We start from the raw sequence: 21,211 nt of genomic DNA, 5'->3' as shown, positions 1-21,211 counted from the left end.
AAGGACATAGGGAGACAGACTCGAGAAAGGGTTGGCAATCAGTAACTAGTGGTGTTCCGCAGGGGTCAGTGCTGGGATCCCAACTCTTTACAATCGATATTAACGATTTGGAGGAAGGGACCAAGTGCAACGTATCCAAGTTTGCCGATGATACAAAGATGGGAGGGAAAGCAGTGAGTGAGGAGGACATAAAAAACCTGCAAAAGGACATAGACAGGCTAAGAGAGTGGGCAGAAATTTGGCAGATGGGACAAAATGTTGGAAAGTGTAAGGTTATGCACTTTGGCAGAAAAAATCAAAGAGCAAGTTATTATGTAAATGGAGAGAAACTGCAAAGTGCTACAGTACAAAGGGATCTGGGGGTCCTGGTGCATGAAACACAGAAGGTTAGTATGCAGGTGCAGCAGGTGATCAGGAAGGCCAATGGAATCTTGGCTTTTATTGCAAGGGGGATGGAGTATAAAAGCAGGGAAGTCTTGCTTCAGTTATATAGGGTACTGGTGAGGCCACACCTGGAATACTGCGTAAAGTTTTGGTTTCCATATTTCAGAAAAGATATACTTACTCTCGAGGCAGTTCAGAGAAGGTTCACTCAGTTGATTCCGGAGATGAGGGGGTTGACTTATGAGGAAAGCTTGAGTAGGTTGGGCCTCTACTCATTGGAATTCAGAAGAATGAGAGACGAACTTATCGAAACATATAAGATTGTGAGGGGGCTTGATCGGGTGGATGCGGGGAGGATGTTTCCACTGATGGGTGAGAATAGAACTAGGGGGCATAATCTTAGAATAAGGGGCTGCCGATTCAAAACTGAGATGAGGAGAAACTTCTTCACTCAGAGGATAGTAAATCTATGGAATTTGCTACCTCAGAGAGCTGTGGAAGCTGCAACATTAAATAAATTTAAAACGGAGATAGACAGTTTCCTAGCTGATAAGGGAATTAGGGGTTACGGGGAGAGGGCAGGTAAATGGACCTGAGTCTAGGTTTGGATCAGCCATGATCCTATTGAATGGCGGAGCAGGCCCGAGGGGCCACATGGCCTACTCCTGCTCCTACTTCTTATGTTCTTATGTTCTTATAAATGGGGAGCCACACACGGTTGGGCAGTCGTATCTGAGAACGGAGAAACAGTCGCAAAGGGAGGGCTTGAAGGAGGAACCTCAGCGCGGGTAGCAGAACTAGTGGTTTTCACGGAGGCATTGAAATTGGCAAAGGGAAAACGAGTAAATATATATACAGGCAGTAGGTATGCGTTTGGGGTAGTTCATGATTATATGACAGCGTGGAATAGGAGAGGATATGTAACCTCCGGAGGAGGACAAATACAGCATGAGGAGATAGTGAGAGACCTAGTAGAAGTGGTAAAATGAGCAGAAGAGGAAGCAGTGATTAAAATAAAGGCACACCGCAAGATAATGAGCGAGCAACAAAAAGGAAATATGTTAGCTGATCAGGCAGCAAGAGCAGCAGGTAGAATAACAGCAGAGGAAGTGAACATTAAAAGAATCCAAGAGGAGACCGAAATGGAGGAGCAGGAGCAGTGGACAAAGAGAGGCGCAGCCAAAGGTAGAGATGGAATATGGAAAAAGGATCACAGGATGACCGGACTGACACTGTATGAGCTCATGACTGGATGAGCAATGTGTCTGCCGGAAGGAGTAGCATCTGGTAGTGAGGGATTAGGACCCTTAAAAGATAAAATTAGGAAATACGTACAAACATTGGATAATCAATTGAAGGAGCTCAAACAAGAAGTTAAAGAACAACAAGACATCAGAGATAAAAATATACAAAAGCAGGGGGCCTCGGAGCCCTTACCCAAGGTGGGCGAGCAGGTATTTGTTAAAATATTGCCAGAGTGATCGGGATTCTCACCTAGATGGACTAGTGGTAGATTATCATGACCAGCGATACGTGCACATGTATAGATATGGGGGGAAAGGGTAGATGGAAACATTGGACCCAATTAAAACGGTCCAACAATAACCCATCTGATCTTAAATCCCACAGGAACAATGAAATAAACACCGGAGATAAACTAACCTCTGGTGACGGACAGACCTCTGTTTAAATTACAGATAAACATGGATCCCATAAAATGGATTATCACAACTACCCTGATGGCAGCATTTATAAGTCCAAATAACGGGCTGGAAGAAATGGACTGCAAGTTAAGATCCCCTAATGGCGACTTCACGGGAGGCTTCATCATATCACACAGTTACGAGTGTGAAAAACAAGGAAAAGGATGTTACAGGTGTAACGGTACCTGGGTGAACTTGGATCAACAACCATGTGGACCCTGTAGGATGACAAATGCCAGCAACATGGTAAGATGTAATAGATACTGGCAGATGTTGGGTCAAGTAGGGGGAGGATATGTCCTGAGCTGCGCAGACAATGTTATAAGATGGACTATTGTACACGGTGTTAAAACACCTCACTCGACAACAACAAGGATCACACCACAAGGAGTAACCCTAGAACCAACAACACCCCCAATCACAATGACACCTGAAGAACGAAGGTGTCCGAAATTGATGCCTGGACCTGAAACTGGACTGGTGCTATTTACTGAGGGAGAACAATTGTATGATAACGTGAGACACAAAATTGTACCAGTACTAATGAACTTAACCATGTTACAATGGCCAGGATATTGTGAAAGGTTTACTAAAACTAGAGAATTGTATGCATATATGATGGACATGCTGCATTCTACCAAAGGATTAAGAGGAGCTTAGGAACCGATATGCTCATGGGAATAAACATGGGGACATCATTCATTAATGCCCTAGGTATACAAGGAGTCAAAGTAGTGTGGAACGACTACAAAGGGTAATACAACAGATTTTAGAGAAGGAAACTGGTTTGGTTCAACAAGGATCAGAGTTGGGAGGACATACGATAAGGAAATTACTTGAGGGAATCAAGGTTATAGTGGACCATGTTAGCATTATCAACAAACTAAACCATAGAGATGAGGAACAGGCAAAAGATGGGGTAGGGAGAGGCTTGTGTCATGCCTATGGCCAATGGATCACTGGACAGTTAAAACATAATCTGGCACAGATACAGTGAGGCAAGGTACCAGATTGGATTAACAGCACACAGCTCTATGGCCTGAGCCATAATACAGGCCCTCTGAGTGCTTGTACCCTCAAAGGGATGGCCAGAGTATATCCAGTGATACAAAAATGTAAAGCAGAAGTGACAGCAATGATAGGCATGGTGCTCCTGATACCACTGGTGGGACTACACATGACTCCATACCCACAGTACCAGGTAACAAACATAGGCATAGTGAGGGGTGAGACATACCTCCAATACTATCCAATTGATACCTATGCCATCAGAAAGAATGGTACTATGAAAGGAGTCTCCCTAAACGGATGCCACGGGAAAGGCACGCTTACTATAGGCCCTAAGGATGAGTGCGGCTATAATAAGACAAAGGGGTGTGTGTTGGAATTATCACATGTTGATCACCATCACACCTGCTTGGGATATAGAGGTGAAGGGGAGTATTGTATAGCCACCACAGAGACTGAGTACCAATATAGTAACCTTGTATGTGCAATCACAATGCCTAACTTCTGCTTTACACCAAAGATCCCTGTGACAATTGGACACACCAGATTGGTGTATGTACATTCAAGGGAGGAGATAAAACTAAATGTGCCAGATAGTCTAAAGGACAAGTTGGTTAATTATGAAGATCCGGTCGGGGCCCCAATACCCCGCCTGCAAGAGGATCTGCAAGAAATGAAAGAGGATTTAAGTAAGATGGTTAAACAATACATCATGTTGCAAAGGAATCTTGGGGAATTAGAAAGGGACATAGAGGTAGAGCTACAGGAAGTCCCGTGGTATGAAATGCTGTGGGATTTGGGAATGAATGTCAACATGCACACCCATGGATCCGCATCATTTCTCATATATTAGTGATAGTACAGTTAGTCATGGCTATAGGATGGGGAATAGCAGCATGCACTGCTTGCAAAAAGAAACGGACCAAACAAAGAGCTAAAGCAATTCGGAAAATACAAGTTTGCTCTAAACATGATGTATAAGCTGCCTCCTTAGGGCCTCCCAAACCAGCGCCTGATCACCGCATGGGGCAGGAGGCACAGCGATACTTATACATGTGGTTTAACTTGGGCAAGGGCCAAGTACCAAAAGGGGGGATTGCAGTGGGGAAAGAGTTAAACTGACATCGCTGGCAGTTTCACTGAATGGTGTAAGGACAGGGACTAACATGAAAGACCACATCCATAAAGATGCGGTCAAAGATAGCTGACCTTTGGAGAGATATAAAACAATTAAATGGAGACTGGATGTCCAGCATTTCAACTGCCTGTAAGAACTTTATTACCTAGGTTACATTCCAAGGTATCTTTTAATTAGTATTCAGCAGTTTGAGTGACTGATTGAAGAGGCAGCTTATACATGTTTATATTAAGATTCGTAACCAATCCGTGAAGGTGCATGCAGGCCAAGATCCAATCAGGTGGCAGGAATGAATTTAACATGAGGTGGCCATGCTTATTGTAATGTATAAAAAAGTAGTATTTTCTGTAACAATTTGGAAAGGTCTGGCTAAGACAAAGCAGACTGTTTCCCCACCGGTGCAATAATGACGACTTGACTATCGATCTAAAACCTTGTGTCGAGTTTTGGTTTAAAATACTCCACAACAAATCTAACCAAATAGATCCTGTTTTTGACCTCTCACATAGAATGGTTACAGCACAGAAGGAGGCCATTTGGCCCAGCAAGCCCATGACGGCTCTCTGCAAGAGCACTTCAGTTAATCCCACTTCCCCGCCTTTCCCCATAGCCCTGGAAAAAAAATTCCTTCAGGTACTTACCTAATTCCCTTTGGAAAGCTGTGATTGAATCTGCCTCCACCACCCTTTCAGGCAGTGCATTCCAGATCCTAACCACTCGCTGCGTAAAAAGTTTTTCCTCATGTTGCCTTTCATTCTTCTGCCAATCACCTTAAATCTGTGTCCTCTGGTTCTTGACACTTCCGTCAATAGGAACAGTTTCTCTCTATCTACTCTGTCTAGACCCCTCGTGATTTTGAATACCTCTATCAAATCTCCTCTCAACCTTCTCTGCTCTAAGGAGAACAACCCCAGCTTCTCCAGTCTATCCACATAACTGAAGTCCCTCATCCCTGGAACCATTCTTGTAAATAATTTCTGCAACCTCTCTAAGGCTTTCACATCCTTCCTAAAGTGCGGTGCCCAGAATTAGACACAATACTCCAGTTGAGGCCAAACCGATGTTTTATAAAGTTTCATCATAACTTCCTTGCTTTTGTACTCTATGCCTCTATTTAAGAAGCCCAGGATCTGGTATGCTTTTTAAACTGCTTTCTCATCCTGCCCTGCCACCTTTAACGATTTGTGCACATATGCCCCCAGGTCTCTCTGTTCATGCACCCCCTTTAGAAATGTACCCGTTAGTTTATATTGCTTCTCCTCATTATTTCTACCAAAATGTATCACTTCGCACCTTTCTGCATTAAATTTCATCTGCTACGTGTCTGCCTCTTCCACCAGCCTGTCTATGTCCTCTTGAAGTCTATCACTATCCTCCTCACTGTTCACTGTACTTCCAAGTTTTGTGTCATCTACAAATTTTGAAATTGTGCCCTGTACAGCCAAGTCCAAGTCCTTAATATATATCAAGAAAAGCAGTGGTCCTAGACCCTCTCCAGTGCTATAATAGTTTATTTGCTCAATACGGCACCCCTCCTTTTTTCCTTTCTATCTTTCCTGAATACCTTGTAGCCAGGAATATCGAGTTCCCAATCCGCCCCTTGTTTGAGCCAGCTCTCTGTTATTGCCACTATATCACAGTCCCATGTGGCTACTTGTGCCTGCAGTTCACCAATGTTATGTACCTCATCCCGTGCATTTACACACATGCACTCCAACTCCATCTTAGACTGCCTCAAATCTGGCCCCTGTCTGATCCCTCCTATGTCTAAATATTAAAAGTTAATTATATTAATTTTGTTTATTGCTCCTCCAGCCCTAATTTCAATGGGATGACAAAAATTCTGTTCCCCAATTGGGGCTTTAAATGGTGGTGAATTAACCCAGAATGCCCCACTCGACAGAAAGTGACCTATCAGTGACGACAGGAGCTCAGTGCACCGGCGCAGTATCTGGGTGTGCTCTGAGCATTCGCAGTGTGGTGGTGATGGATTGAGTGGAACAGGCGGGTCAGTGGCCAGGAAGCGGAAGGAGATTGTGGGCGCAGTGGATTGATTGGGCCCGCGGGTGAGTTTAAAAGCTTTATAAACACCTGGTGTAGGCCTGAGGCCCCGAGTAAGAGCCACAGGCCCCGTGTTTCCCTGGTTACAGGCCGGTCAGCGGCTGTCGAACTGAACCCAACCAGAGTAGAGGAAAGAAATGTTGGAGATGGTGCGATGGGTTTGGATTTCAGCACAGGGAGGAGGGAGAGTGTGTGGGACGGGGATTTACAGCTTTGGGGGAACAAGAGAGGAAAAAATGTTCCATAGAAAGTAGAATAGTCTGTTGCGAATTTCTATCCTGTACTTACAGTGATGTCTTTTGTAAACTCCTTTGACAGGGTATTAGAAGGGGAAAATATGCAAATAGGAAACTCATACCAAACATCACGTGAAGAGCTGACATATTCACTCAATTCATCAGGACCTGAATATCATCGCGCTTTGAATGTGGAAGGAGAAATGTTTGATGTCAGTGGGAAAAGATTTCAAACATCAATGTGACTGGAAAAGCACTGAGACACCCACACCCGAGTGAGAGTGTTCCAGTGCACTGATTGTGGAAACAGCTTTAACCAGTTACACAGCCTGAAAATATATCATACCATTCACAGCGGGGAGAAACCGTACATGTGTTCTGTGTGTGGACGAGGCTTCAACTGATCATCCAACCTGGAGAGACAAGGACAGCCTCACCATGGGGAAACTATGGAAATGTGGTGACTGTGGGAAGGGATTCAATTAACTGTCCCAGCTGGAGACTGAGGAGAGGCTGTTCACCTGCTCTCTCTCGGAAGGGATTTACTCAATTGTCTAGCATGCTGACACTCCAGCGAGCTCGCAATAGGGAGAGGCCGTTCTCCTGCTCCGTGTGTGGGAAGGGATTCACTTGTTCATCCCACCTCACTGCACACCAACTTGATCACGCTGATGAGAGACCTTTTAAATGCTCTGACTGTGGGAACAGCTTTAAAACCTCTGAGGAGCTCATTGAACACCAGTGAGTTCACACTAACGAGAGACTGTTCTGTTGCTCTCACTGTGGGAAGAGGTTCCAGCAGTCATTCCGTCTGGCTGAACACCAGCTCCTTCACACTCTGAGAGTCCATTCAGTTGCTCTCACTGTGGGGAGAAGTTCAGCCAGTCAATGCAACTCGCTGAACTCCAGCGAGTTCACACCAAGGAGAGACCGTTCAACTGCTTCGTGTGTGGAAAGGGATTCACTCATTTAGCCCACCTTATGTCACATGAGGACATTCACACCAGGGAATTGCCGTTCTGCTGTGGGAAAGGATTCACTCATTTCGTCCTCCTTTTGACACACAAGCGAGTTCACACAGGCGCGAGACCGTTCTCCTGTTCAGTCTGTGGGAAGAGATTTACTCGTTCAAGCCACCTTTTGGAGCACAAGCGCGTTCACACTGGGGAGAGGCTGTTCACCTGTTCCGTCTGTGGGAAGAGTTTCCCTTGTTCATCCCACCTCTTGGTACACCAGCATGTTCACACTGGGGAGAGGCCATTTACTTGCTCCGTGTGTGGGAAGAGATTCGCTCAGTCATCCAACCTGATGGCACACCAGCAAGTTCACTCTGATAAGAGACCTTTTAAATGTTCTGACTGTGAGAAGAACTTTAAAAGAAGGAATGCTCTGCTGACACACCAACGCAGTCACACTGGGGAGAATCTGTTCACCTGCTCTGTGTGTCAGAAGGGATTTACTGATTCATCCTACCTGCTGAGACACCAGCGAGTTCACACCGGGGAGAGGCCGTTTACCTGCTCCGAGTGTGGGAAGGGATTCACTCAGTCATCACACCTACTGAGACACCAGCGCACTCACACTGAGGAGAGACCGTTCACTTGCTCCGAGTGTGAGAAGGGATTCCGTCTGTCATCCAGCCACCAGAGACACCAACTCAGTCACACTGGTGAGAGGCCGTTCACCTGCTCCGAGTGTGGGAAGGGATTCACTCAGTCATCCAACCTGCTGGCACACCAGCGAATTCACATTGGGGAAAGGCCGTTCAGCTGCTCCGAGTGTGTGAAGGGATTCAGTCAGTCATCCCACCTACTGAGACACCAGCGCACTCACACTGAGGAGAGGCTGTTCACTTGCTCCGAGTGTGGGAAGGGATTCCGTCTGTCATCCAGCCACCAGAGACACCAACTCAGTCGCACTGGTGAGAGGCCATTCACCTGCTCCGTGTGTGGGAAGGGATTCATTCAGGCATCCAACCTGCGGACACACCAGCGAGTTCACACATTACTGCCGAAATTGGATTCTGCTGTTATTGTTGCTGATAATCACATCCAGGACTGAACCATGTTCATTCTGACAGTTGGGGTTTGTTTCTGCTGATGTTAATAACCCTATAACTGGGCTGGAGATTAATATTCTGGATCAATGCCAAATAAATTGGCATTGTTTCAAACACAGTGTGTCGAGTATTTGTTTCCTCCAAGATAAGAGACTAATTGATGTCCTGTTACCGACTGCTCCATTTTAGGGCCTGTTCTCCTTTCTAGCTCGAGACTATTTCAGTTCTCATACCTTTGGTTACTCTCATGGACAAGACCCAGCTCCCCTTACCTTCCAGAGTGCCTCTCCTAGCCTTGGTATCCAGGGAAGGTATCGGTAACACGCCCGGGATCACTAAACACAAACCCAGTTTGTTAATCACTTTCAGCTACTGGACTTAGTGTGTGCCCCACAGCATCTCTCTCACCTTTGATGTGTGAAGAGAGCATCATGCCTCAGAACCTGGTTTAAATTTAAATGCACTCAGAAAATATATTTAACAAGAGATGAACAAGTAAACAGATCATGACCCAATCCTCCAGCTCTATATTGTAGGTCGATGAGACTCTGTTAAGGTGCCATGTGCTGCTGGACCGCTCTGCATTTTGCCTGCAATGGAAAATATCTGAAGATTTGTCCCAGTGTAACCTTTGCTGTCATGAAATGCGTGTGTCTTTTAATAAGCCTCATGTCATTGCTCAAGTTGGCTGCAATTGTCAAATCTCAGAGAGGCTGTAATAGTGACCATCATTAAGAAAGGTGACAAGTCCGATTGCAGTAATTACAGGGGAGTTTCCCTGCTGTCTTCCACAGGAAATGTCATCGCAAGAATCCTCCTCAATCGCCTTCTCCCAGTGGCTAAAGAGCTCCTCCCAGAGTCGCAATGCGGATTCTGCCCACTAAGGGGCACAATGGTCATGATCTTCACCGCACGCCAATTACAAGAGAAATACAAGGAACAGCACCAACCGCTGTACATGGCCGCCTTTGACCTCACAAAGGCCTTCGGCACTGTCAACCATGAGGGATTATGGAGTGTCCTCCTCCAATTCGGCTGCCCTCAAAAGTTTGTCACCATGCTTCACAACGACATGCAAGCCATGCTCCTGACCAACGGATCCACCACAGACCCATTTTGCATACGGACCGGGGTCAAGCAAGGCTGTGTCATCGCATCAACACTCTTCTCGGTCTTCCTTGCTGCAATGCTCCATCTCACCCTCAGTAAGCTCCCCGCTGGTGTGGAGCTAATCTACAGAACAAACGGGAAACTGTTCAATCTCCATCGCCTCCAGTCCAGATCCAAGGTCGTACCATCCCCTGTCATTGAATTACACTATGCAGACGACACTTGTGTCTGCGCACACTTGCTGGTCGCACTCCAAACCATCACCAACACCTTCACCAAAGCGAACGAGAGCAAAGGCCTTACACTAAACATCCGTAAGATAAATGTCCTCTACCAACCTGCCTCCGCCACACAATACTGCCTCCTGATTATCAAAATCCACAATGAGGCCTTGGACAACGTGGACCACTTTCCATACCTTGGGAGCCTACTGTCATCAACAGCAGATATCGATGACGAAGTCCAACACCGCCTTCAGTGTGCCAGTGCAGCCTTTGGTCACCTGAGGAAGAGAGTTTATGAAGACCAGGACCTCAAACCCGGCACCAAGCTCATGGTCTACAGAGCAGTACTAATACCCATTCTCCTATATACTTCAGAGACATGGACCATGTACAGCAGGCACCTCCAAAGCACTGGAGAGGTACCACCAATGCTGCCTCCGCAAGATCCTGCAAATCAATTGGCAGGATAGGCGCACCAACGTCAGTGTTCTCGCTCAGGCCAACATCCCCAGCATCGAAGCTTTGACCGCGCTCGATCAGCTTCGATAGATGGGTCACATCGTCCGCATGTCTGATACAAGATTCCCAAAACAAGCGCTCTACTCGGAGCTCCGACACGGCAAGAGAGCCCCAGGTGATAAGAGGAAATGCTTCAAGGACACCTTTAAAGCCTCCTTGAAAAAGTGCAACATCCCCACTGACACCTGGGAATCCCTGGCCCTGGACCGCTCAAAGTGGAGGAGAAGCATCCGGGAAGGCGCCGAGTACCTCGAGTCTCTTCGCCGGGAGCAAGCGGAAGCCAAGCGCAAACAGCAGAACAAGTGCACGTCAACCCAAGCACCACACCCACCCGCCCCTTCAACCACTGTCTGCCCCACCTGTGACAGAGACTGTAGGTCCCGCATTGGACTCATCAGTTACCTGAGAACTCATTGTTAGTGTGGAAGCAAGTCATCCTCGGTTCCGAGGAACTGCCTAAGAAGAAGATGATTTTGCCTGTAATGGAAATTAACTGAACATTTGTCCCAGTGTAACCTTTGCTGTCATGAAATGAGTGTGTCTTTTAATGAGCCTCATGTCTTTGCTCATGTCGGCTGCAATTGTGTAGAAAGGGGATGTGTAAAGAGATGGTCTGTGTATGGAGATGTGAAACAAGGAAACGGTGTGTGTGTGTGATAGTGACACAGCCTTGTGGTCACAGTCAGAACAATGACAGATATCCTTCTGGTTATGGTTTGGGCAGGGCCAGGTCAATAATGTAGTAAACAAGTTAAATATAAATATCGCCAGTGTAGTCACAGCTTGTTAGAACAGACCTGGGGAGAAGAGAGCTCTGTATCCACTGTATTATCTCTGTTCTCCGGATCGGGTAACTATACTCTGTCTGTACCTTTGCAGTGCCGTTAATAAAGTTAATAAAAGATAATCTGTTGTTGTGAGCTTGATTATCTGGTGTCTGAAAGCACAGGACTCAATTTTTAGTGTCAACAAGATGAACAAGTAAACACATAATGACCCATTACTCCAGCTATATATTCACAGGATAAAGTCTGTTATCACACTCCTCGAGTGGACAGAATAAAGAAAGATCCCAACTCAAAGAACCTCTAGAATCATTTGTAAATATCTTATACATTCTCACAGGTTACAACTGTCAGTTTCCATCACAGTGAAGTCAATGGAAGACGAGAGAATGGTTGGAGAGTAGGAGTGGAAGGGGAGTTGGGGTGAGGGGGGGTTGGAGAGTAGGGGTGAAAGAGGAGTTGGGGTGAGGGGGGGATGGAGAGTAGGGGTGAAAGAGGAGTTGGGGTGAGGGGGTTGGAGAGTAGGGGTGAAAGAGGAGTTGGGCAGAGGAGGGTTGGAGAGTAGGGTGAAAGAGGAGTTGGCGTGAGGGTGTTGGAGGGTAGGGGTGAAAGAGGAGTTGGGGTGAGGGGGTTGGAGAGTAGGGGTGAAAGAGGAGTTGGGGTGAGGGGGTTGGCGAGTAGGGGTGAAAGAGGAGTTGGGGAGAGGGGGGTTGGAGAGTAGGGATGAAAGAGGGGTTGGGGTGAGTGGGATGCAGACTTGGGGTGAAAGAGGAGTTGGGGTGAGGGGGATGGAGAGTAGCAGTGAAAGAGGAGTTGGGGTGAGGGGTTGGAGAGTAGGGGTGAAAGAGGAGTTGGGGTGAGGGGGGTTGGAGAGTAGGGGTGAAAGAGGAGTTGGGGTGAGGGGTTGGAGAGTAGGGGTGAAAGAGGAGTTGGGGTGAGGGGGGTTGGAGAGCAGGGGTGAACGAGCTGTTGGAAAGAGGGGATGGAGAGTAGGGGTGAAAGAGGAGTTGGGGTGAGGGGTGTTGGAGGCTAGGGGTGAAAGAGGAGTTGGGGTGAGGGGGATGGAGAGTAGGGGTGAAAGAGGAGTTGGGCTGAGGAGGGTTGGAGTGTAGGTTGAAAGAGGAGTTGGCGTGAGGGTGTTGGAGGGTAGGGGTGAAAGAGGAGTTGGGGTAAGGGGGTTGGAGAGTAGGGGTGAAAGAGGAGTTGGGGTGAGGGGGTTGGCGAGTAGGGGTGAAAGAGGAGTTGGGGAGAGGGGGGTTGGAGAGTAGGGGTGAAAGAGGAGTTGGGGTGAGGGGGGTTGGAGAGTAGGTGTGAAAGAGGAGTTAGGGTGAGTGGGATTGGAGAGTAGGTGTGAAAGAGGAGTTGGGGTGAGGGGGTTGGAGAGTTGGGGTGAAAGAGGAGTTGGGGTGAGGGGGTTGGAGAGTAGGGGTGAAAGAGGAGTTGGGGTGAGGGGGTTGGAGAGTAGGGGTGAAAGAGGAGTTCGGGTGAGGGGGTTGGAGAGTAGGGGTGAAAGAGGAGTTGGGGTGAGGGGAGTTGGAGAGTTGGGGTGAAAGAGGAGTTGGGGTGAGGGGGTTGGAGAGCAGGGGTGAAAGAGGAGATGGGGTGAGGGGGGTTGGAGAGTAGGGTTGAAAGAGGAGTTGGGGTGAGGGGGGTTGGAGAGTAGGGTGAAAGAGGAGTTGGGGTGAGGGGGTTGGACAGTCGGGGTGAAAGAGGAGTTGGGGTGAGGGGGTTGGAGAGTAGGGGTGGAAGAGGAGTTCAGGTGTGGCGGTTGGAGAGTAGGGGCGAAAGAGGAGTTGGGCTGAGGGGGGTTAGTGAGTAGGAGTGAAGGAGGAGCTGGGGTGAGGGGGGTTGGAGAGTAGCGGTGAAAGAGGAGTTGGGGTGAGGGGGGTTGGAGAGTAGGGGTGAAAGAGGAGTTGGGGTGAGGGGGGTTGGAGAGTTGGGAATAAAGAGGAGTTGGGGTGAGGGGTTGGAGAGTATAGGTGAAAGAGGAGTTGGGGTGAGGGGGGTTGGAGAGTAGGGGTGAAAGAGGAGTTCGGGTCTGGGGGTTGGAGAGTAGTGGCGAAAGAGGAGTTGGGGTGAGGGGGGTTAGTGAGTAGGAGTGAAAGAGGAGTTGGGGTGAGGAGGTTGGAGAGCAGGGGTGAAAGAGGAGTTGGGGTGAGGGGGGTTGGAGGGTAGGGGTGAAAGAGGAATTGGGGTGAGGGGGGTTGGAGAGTAGGGGTGAAAGAGGAGTTGGGGTGAGGGGGGTTGGAGAGTAGGGGTGAAAGAGGAGTTGGGGTGAGAGGGTTGGAGAGTAGGGGAGAAAGAGCAGTTGGGGTGAGGGGGTTGGAGAGTAGGGGTGAAAGAGGAGTAGGGGTGAGGGAGTTGGAGAGTAGGGCTGGAAGAGGAGTTGGGTGAGGAGGTTGGAGAGTAGGGGCAAAAGAGGAGTTGGGGTGAGGGGGGTTGGCGAGTAGGGGTGAAAGAGGAGTTGGGGTGAGGGGGGTTGGAGAGTAGGGGTGAAAGAGTAGTTGGGGTGAGGGGGGTTGGAGAGTAGGGGTGAAAGTGGAGTTGGGGTGAGGGGGTTGGAGAGTAGGGGTGAAAGAGGAGTTGGGGTGAGGGGGGATGGAGAGTAGGGGTGAAAGAGGAGTTGGGGTGAGGGGGGTTGGAGAGTAGGGGTGAAAGAGGAGTTGGGGTGAGGGGGTTGGAGAGTAGGGGTGAAAGAGGAGTTGGGGTGAGGGGGTTGGCGAGTAGGGGTGAAAGAGGAGTTGGGGAGAGGGGGGTTGGAGAGTAGGGATGAAAGAGGGGTTGGGGTGAGTGGGTTGGAGACTTGGGGTGAAAGAGGAGTTGGAGTGAGGGGGATGGAGAGTAGCAGTGAAAGAGGAGTTGGGGTGAGGGGTTGGAGAGTAGGGGTGAAAGAGGAGTTGGGGTGAGGGGGGTTGGAGAGTAGGGGTGAAAGAGGAGTTGGGGTGAGGGGTTGGAGAGTAGGGGTGAAAGAGGAGTTGGGGTGAGGGGGGTTGGAGAGCAGGGGTGAACGAGCTGTTGGAAAGAGGGGATGGAGAGTAGGGGTGAAAGAGGAGTTGGGGTGAGGGGTGTTGGAGGCTAGGGGTGAAAGAGGAGTTGGGGTGAGGGGGATGGAGAGTAGGGGTGAAAGAGGAGTTGGGCTGAGGAGGGTTGGAGTGTAGGGTGAAAGAGGAGTTGGCGTGAGGGTGTTGGAGGGTAGGGGTGAAAGAGGAGTTGGGGTAAGGGGGTTGGAGAGTAGGGGTGAAAGAGGAGTTGGGGTGAGGGGGTTGGCGAGTAGGGGTGAAAGAGGAGTTGGGGAGAGGGGGGTTGGAGAGTAGGGGTGAAAGAGGAGTTGGGGTGAGGGGGGTTGGAGAGTAGGTGTGAAAGAGGAGTTAGGGTGAGTGGGATTGGAGAGTAGGTGTGAAAGAGGAGTTGGGGTGAGGGGGTTGGAGAGTTGGGGTGAAAGAGGAGTTGGGGTGAGGGGGTTGGAGAGTAGGGGTGAAGGAGGAGTTGGGGTGAGGGGGTTGGAGAGTAGGGGTGAAAGAGGAGTTGGGGTGAGGGGGTTGGAGAGTAGGGGTGAAAGAGGAGTGCGGGTGAGGGGGTTGGAGAGTAGGGGTGAAAGAGGAGTTGGGGTGAGGGGAGTTGGAGAGTTGGGGTGAAAGAGGAGTTGGGGTGAGGGGGTTGGAGAGCAGGGGTGAAAGAGGAGATGGGGTGAGGGGCGTTGGAGAGTAGGGTTGAAAGAGGAGTTGGGGTGAGGGGGGTTGGAGAGTAGGGTGAAAGAGGAGTTGGGGTGAGGGGGTTGGACAGTCGGGGTGAAAGAGGAGTTGGGGTGAGGGGGTTGGAGAGTAGGGGTGGAAGAGGAGTTCGGGTGTGGTGGTTGGAGAGTAGGGGCGAAAGAGGAGTTGGGGTGAGGGGGGTTAGTGAGTAGGAGTGAAGGAGGAGTTGGGGTGAGGGGGGTTGGAGAGTAGGGGTGAAAGAGGAGTTGGGGTGAGGGGGGTTGGAGAGTAGGGGTGAAAGAGGAGTTGGGGTGAGGGGGGTTGGAGAGTTGGGAATAAAGAGGAGTTGGGGTGAGGGGTTGGAGAGTATAGGTGAAAGAGGAGTTGGGGTGAGGGGGGTTGGAGAGTAGGGGTGAAAGAGGAGTTCGGGTCTGGGGGTTGGAGAGTAGTGGCGAAAGAGGAGTTGGGGTGAGGGGGGTTAGTGAGTAGGAGTGAAAGAGGAGTTGGGGTGAGGAGGTTGGAGAGCAGGGGTGAAAGAGGAGTTGGGGTGAGGGGGGTTGGAGGGTAGGGGTGAAAGAGGAATTGGGGTGAGGGGGGTTGGAGAGTAGGGGTGAAAGAGGAGTTGGGGTGAGGGGGTTGGAGAGTAGGGGTGAAAGAGGAGTTGGGGTGAGAGGGTTGGAGAGTAGGGGAGAAAGAGGAGTTGGGGTGAGGGGGTTGGAGAGTAGGGGTGAAAGAGGAGTAGGGGTGAGGGAGTTGGAGAGTAGGGCTGGAAGAGGAGTTGGGTGAGGAGGTTGGAGAGTAGGGGCAAAAGAGGAGTTGGGGTGAGGGGGGTTGGCGAGTAGGGGTGAAAGAGGAGTTGGGGTGAGGGGGGTTGGAGAGTAGGGGTGAAAGTGTAGTTGGGGTGAGGGGGGTTGGAGAGTAGGGGTGAAAGTGGAGTTGGGGTGAGGGGGTTGGAGAGTAGGGGTGAAAGAGGAGTTGGGGTGAGGGGGGATGGAGAGTAGGGGTGAAAGAGGAGTTGGGATGAGGGGGGTTGGAGAGTAGGGGTGAAAGAGGAGTTGGGGTGAGGGGTTGAAGAGTAGAGGTAAAAGAGGAGTTGGGGTGAGGGGGGTTGGAGAGTAGGGGTGAAAGAGGTGTTGGGGTGAGGGGGTTAGAGAGTAGGGGCGAAAGAGGGCTTGGGGTGAGGGGGGTTGGAGTGTTGGGGCGAAAGAGGATATTGGGTGAGGGGGGGGTGGAGAGTATGGGTGAAAGAGGAGTTGGGGTGAGGGGGGTTTAAGAGCAGGGGTGAAAGAGGAGCTGGGGTGAGGGGGTTGGAGAGTAGAGGTGAAAGAGGAGTTGGGGTGATGGGGGTTGAGGGGTAAGGGTGAAAGAGGAATTGTGGTGATGGGGGATGGAGAGTAGGGGTAAAAGAGGAGTTGGGCTGAGGGGATTGGAGAGTAGGGGTGAAAGAGGTGTTGGGGTGAGGGCTTGAGAGAGTAGGGGTGAAAGAGGACTTGGGGTGAGGGGGGTTGGAGTGTTGGGGCGAAAGAGGAGATTGGGTGAGGGGGGTTGGAGAGTATGGGTGAAAGAGGAGTTGGGGTGAGGGGGGTTTAAGAGCAGGGGAGAAAGAGGATCTGGGGTGAGGGGGTTGGAGAGTAGAGGCGAAGAGGAGTTGGGGTAATGGGGGTTGAGGGGTAAGGGTGAAAGAGGAATTGTGGTGATGGGGGATGGAGAGTAGGGGTAAAAGAGGAGTTGGGGTGAGGGGGGTTTAAGAGCAGGGGAGAAAGAGGATCTGGGGTGAGGGGGTTGGAGAGTAGAGGCGAAGAGGAGTTGGGGTGATGGGGGTTGAGGGGTAAGGGTGAAAGAGGAATTGTGGTGATGGGGGATGGAGAGTAGGGGTGAAAGAGGAGCTGGGGTGAGGGCTGTTGGAGAGTAGGTGTGAAAGAGGAGTTGGGGTGAGGAGGGTTGGAGAGTAGGGGTGAAAGAGGAGTTGGGGTGAAGGGGGTTGGAGATTACGGATGAAAGAGGAGTTGGGCTGAGGGGTGTTGGAGAGTAGGGGTGAAAGAGGCGTTGGGGAGAGGGGTTTGGAGAGTAGGAGTGAAGGAGGAGTTGGGCTGAGGGGTGTTGGAGAGTAGGGGTGAAAGGAGTTCGGGTGAGGGGTTTGGAGAGTTGGGGTGAAAGAGGAGTTGGCCTCAGGGGGATCGACAGTAGGGGTGAAAGAGGAATTGGGGTGAGGGAGGGTTGGTGAGTAGGGGTGTAAGAGGAGTTGGTGTGAGGGGGGCAGGAGAATAGGGGTGAAAGAGGAGCTGGGGTGAGGGGTTGGAGAGTAGAGGTAAAAGAGGGGTTGGGGTGAGGGGAGTTGGAGAGTTGGGGTGAAAGAGGTGTTGGGGTGAGGGGGTTAGAGAGTAGGGGTGAAAGAGGACTTGGGGTGAGGGGGGTTGGAGTGTTGGGGCGAAAAAGGAGATTGGGTGAGGGGGGTTGGAGAGTATGGGTGAAAGAGGAGTTGGGGTGATGGGGGTTTAAGAGCAGGGGTGAAAGAGGAGCTGGGGTGAGGGGGTTGGAGAGTAGAGGTGAAAGAGGAGTTGGGGTGATGGGGGTTGAGGGGTAAGGGTGAAAGAGGAATTGTGGTGATGGGGGATGGAGAGTAGGGGTAAAAGAGGAGTTGGGGTGAGGGGGTTGGAGAGTAGAGGTGAAAGAGGTGTTGGGGTGAGGGGGTTAGAGAGTAGGGGTGAAAGAGGACTTGGGGTGAGGGGGGTTGGAGTGTTGCGGCGAAAGAGGAGATTGGGTGAGGCGGGTTGGAGAGTATGGGTGAAAGAGGAGTTGGGGTGAGGGGGGTTTAAGAGCAGGGGAGAAAGAGGAGCTGGGGTGAGGGGGTTGGAGAGTAGAGGTGAAAGAGGAGTTGGGGTGATGGGGGTTGAGGGGTAAGGGTGAAAGAGGAATTGTGGTGATGGGGATGGAGAGTAGGGGTAAAAGAGGAGTTGGGGTGAGGGGGTTTGGAGATTAGGGGTGAAAGAGGAGTTGGGGTGAGAAGGGTAGGAGAGTAGGGGTGAAAGAGGAGCTGGGGTGAGGGGTGTTGGCGAGTAGGGGTGAAAGAGGAGTTGGGGTGAGGAGGGTTGGAGAGTAGGGGTGAAAGAGGAGTTGGGGTGAAGGGGGTTGGAGAGTAGGGATGAAAGAGGAGTTGGGCTGAGGGGTGTTGGAGAGTAGGGTGAAAGAGGCGTTGGGGAGAGGGGTTTGGAGAGTAGGAGTGAAGGAGGAGTTGGGCTGAGGGGTGTTGGAGAGTAGGGGTGAAAGAGGCGTTGGGGAGAGGGGTTTGGAGAGTAGGGGTGAAAGAGGAGTTGGCCTCAGGGGGATCGATAATAGGGGTGAAAGAGGAATTGGGGTGAGGGGGGGTTGGCGAGTAGGGGTGTGAGAGGAGTTGGTGTGAGGGGGGTAGGGGAATAGGGGTGAAAGAGGAGTTGGGGTGAGGAGGGTTGGAAAGTAGTGGTGAAAGAGGAGTTGGGGTGAGGGTGTTGGAGAGTAGGGGTGGAAGAGGAGTTGGGGTGAGAGGGTTGGAGAGTAGGGGTGAAAGAGGAGTTGGGGAGAGAGGGGTTGGAAAGTAGGGTTCAAAGAGGAAATGGGGTGAGTGGGTTGGAGAGGGGGAGAAAGAGGAGTTGGGGTGGGGGGGGTTGGAGAGTAGGGGTGAACGAGCTGCTGCGATGAGGGGGTTTGGAGGGTAGGGGTGAAGGAGGAGTTGGGGTGAGGGGTGTTGGAGGGTAGGGGTGAAAGAGGAGTTGGGGTGATGGAGTTGGAGAGTAGGGGTGAAAGAGGAGTTGGGGTGAGGGGGTTGGAGATTATGGGTGAAAGAGGAGTTGGGGTGAGGGGGTTGGAGAGTAAGGGTGAAAGAGGAGTTGGGGTGAGGGGGGTTGGAGAGTAGGGGTGAAAGAGGAGTTGGGGTGAGCGGGGTTGGAGAGTAGGGGTGAAAGAGCAGTTGGGGTGAGGGGTTGGAGAGTAGGGGTGAAAGAGGAGTTGGGGTGAGGGGGGATGGAGAGTAGGGGTGAAAGAGGAGTTGAGGTGAGGGGGTTGGAGAGTAGGGGTGAAAGGTGAGTTGGGGCGAGGGGGTTGGAGAATAGGGGTGTAAGAGGTGTTGGGGTGAGGGGGTTGGAGAGTAGGGGTGAAAGGAGTTGGGGTGAGGAGGTTTGGAGAGTTGGGGTGAAAGAGGTGCTGGGGTGAGGGATTGGAGAGTAGGGTCGAAAGAGGAATTGGGGTGAGGGGTTTGGAGAGTAGGGGTGAAAGAGGTGTTGGGGTGATGGGGTTAGAGAGTAGGGGTGAAAGAGGAGTTGGGGTGAGGGGTGCTGGAGAGTAGTGGTGAAAGGGGAGTTTGGGTGCGGGGTTTGGGGAGTAGGGGTGGAAGAGGAGTTGAGCTGAGGCGGGTTGGAGAGTAGAGGTGAAAGAGGAGTTGAGGTCAGGGGAGTTGGAGAGCAGGGGTGAAAGAGGAGTTGGGTCACGGGTGTTGGAGAGTAGGGGTGAAAGAGGAGTTGGGGTGACGGGGGTTGGAGAGTAGGGGTGAAAGAGGAGTTGGGGTGAGGGGGGTTGGAGAGCAGGGGTGAAAGAGGAGTTGGGGTGAGGGGAATTGGCGAGTAGGGGTGAAAGAGCAGTTGGGATGAGGGGGTTGGAGATTCAGTGTGAAAGAGGAGTTGGGGTGAGGGTTGTGGAGAGTAGGGGTGAAAGAGGAGTTGGGGTGAGGGGGTTGGAGAGTAGGGCTGAAAGAGGAGTTGGGGTGAGGGGGTTGGAGAGTCGTGGTGAAAGAGGAGTTGGGGTGAGGGTGTTGGAGAGTAGCGGTGAAAAAGGTGTTGGTGTGAGGGGGTTAGAGAGTAGGGTGAAAGAGGACTTGGGGTGAGGGGGGTTGGAGTGTTGGGGCGAAAGAGGAGATTGGGTGAGGGGGGTTGGAGAGTATGGGTGAAAGAGGAGTTGGGGTGAGGGGGTTTAGGAGCAGGGGTGAAAGAGGAGCTGGGGTGAGGGTGTTGGAGAGTAGAGGTGAAAGAGGAGTTGGGGTGATGGGGGTTGAGGGGTAAGGGTGAAAGAGGAATTGTGGTGATGGGGGATGGAGAGTAGGGGTAAAAGAGGAGTTGGGATGAGGGGAGTTGGAGAGTAGGGGTGAAAGAGGTGTTGGGGTGAGGGGGTTAGAGAGTAGGGGTGAAAGAGGACTTGGGGTGAGGGGGGTTGGAGTGTTGGGGCGAAAGAGGAGATTGGGTGAGGGGGGTTGGAGAGTACTGGTGAAAGAGGAGTTGGGGTGAGGGTGTTGGAGAGTAGCGGTGAAAAAGGTGTTGGTGTGAGGGGGTTGCAGAGTAGGGGTGAAAGAGAAGATGGGGTGAGGGGGTTGAAGAGTCAGGGTGAAAGAGGAGGTGGGGTGAGTGGGGGTTGGAGAGTAGGGGTGAAAGAGGAGTTGGGGTGAGAGGGTTGGAGAGTAGGGGTTAAAGAGGATTTGGGGTGAGGGGTTTGGAGAGTAGGTCAGAAAGGGGCGTTGGGGTGAGGGGGTTGAGAGTAGGGGTGAAAGAGGAGTTGGGGTGAGGGGTTTGGAGAGTAGGGGTGAAAGAGGAGCTGGGGTGAGGGCTGAAAGAGGAGTTAGGGTGAGGGGGGTTGGTGGGTAAGGGTAAAAGTTGAGTTGGGGTGAGGGGTGTTGGAGAGCAGTGGTGAAAGAGGAGTTGGGGTGAGGGGGGTTGGAGAGTAGGGATGAAAGAGGAGTTGGGGTGAGGGGGTTCGAGAGTAGGGGTGAAAGAGGAGTTGGGGTGGGGATGGTTGGAGAGTAGGGTTGAAAGAGGAGTTGGGGTGAGGGGGGTTGGAGAGTAGGGTGAAAGAGGATTTGGGGTCAGGGGGGTTGGAGAGTATGGGAGAACGTGGAGTTGGGGTGACGGGATTGGAGAGTAGTTGTGATAGAGGAGTTGAGGTGAGGGGTTGGAGAGTCGGGGTGAAAGAGGAGTTGGGGTGAGGGGGGTTGGAGGGTAGGGGTGCAAGTGGAGTTGGGGTGAGGGGGATGGAGAGTAGGGGTGAAAGAGGAATTGGGGTGTGGGGTTGAAGAGTAGCGGTGAAAGAGGAGTTGGGCTGAGGGGAGTTGGAGAGTAGGGGTGAAAGAGGAGTTGGGGTGAGGGGTTGGAGAGTAGGGGTGAAAGAGGAATTGGGGTGAGGGGGGTTGGAGAGCAGGGGTGAAAGAGGAGTTGGGGTGAGGGGGGTTGGAGGGTAGGGGTGAAAGAGGAGTGGGGGTGAGGGGGGTTGGAAAGTAGGGGAGACAGAGGAGTTCGGGTGAGGTGGTTGGAGAGTAGGGGTGAAAGAAGAGTTGGGG

General features: G+C 51.4%; 1 pseudogene; it reads left to right on the top strand.

Moving 5' to 3' along the window:
- The first annotated feature begins 7,089 nt into the window (after nt 1–7,089).
- Nucleotides 7,090–8,591, top strand: LOC147118448 (uncharacterized; annotated as a pseudogene).
- The last annotated feature ends 12,620 nt before the right edge of the window (nt 8,592–21,211 follow it).

The sequence above is a fragment of the Somniosus microcephalus genome, chromosome 4, assembly GCF_052327205.1.
Source record: "Somniosus microcephalus isolate GS21.2 chromosome 4, FLI_Smic_1.0, whole genome shotgun sequence".
Lineage (NCBI taxonomy): Eukaryota > Metazoa > Chordata > Chondrichthyes > Squaliformes > Somniosidae > Somniosus > Somniosus microcephalus.
The sequence above is the reverse complement of the archived record's forward strand: the minus strand, read 5'-3'. Positions and strand labels throughout refer to the sequence as shown.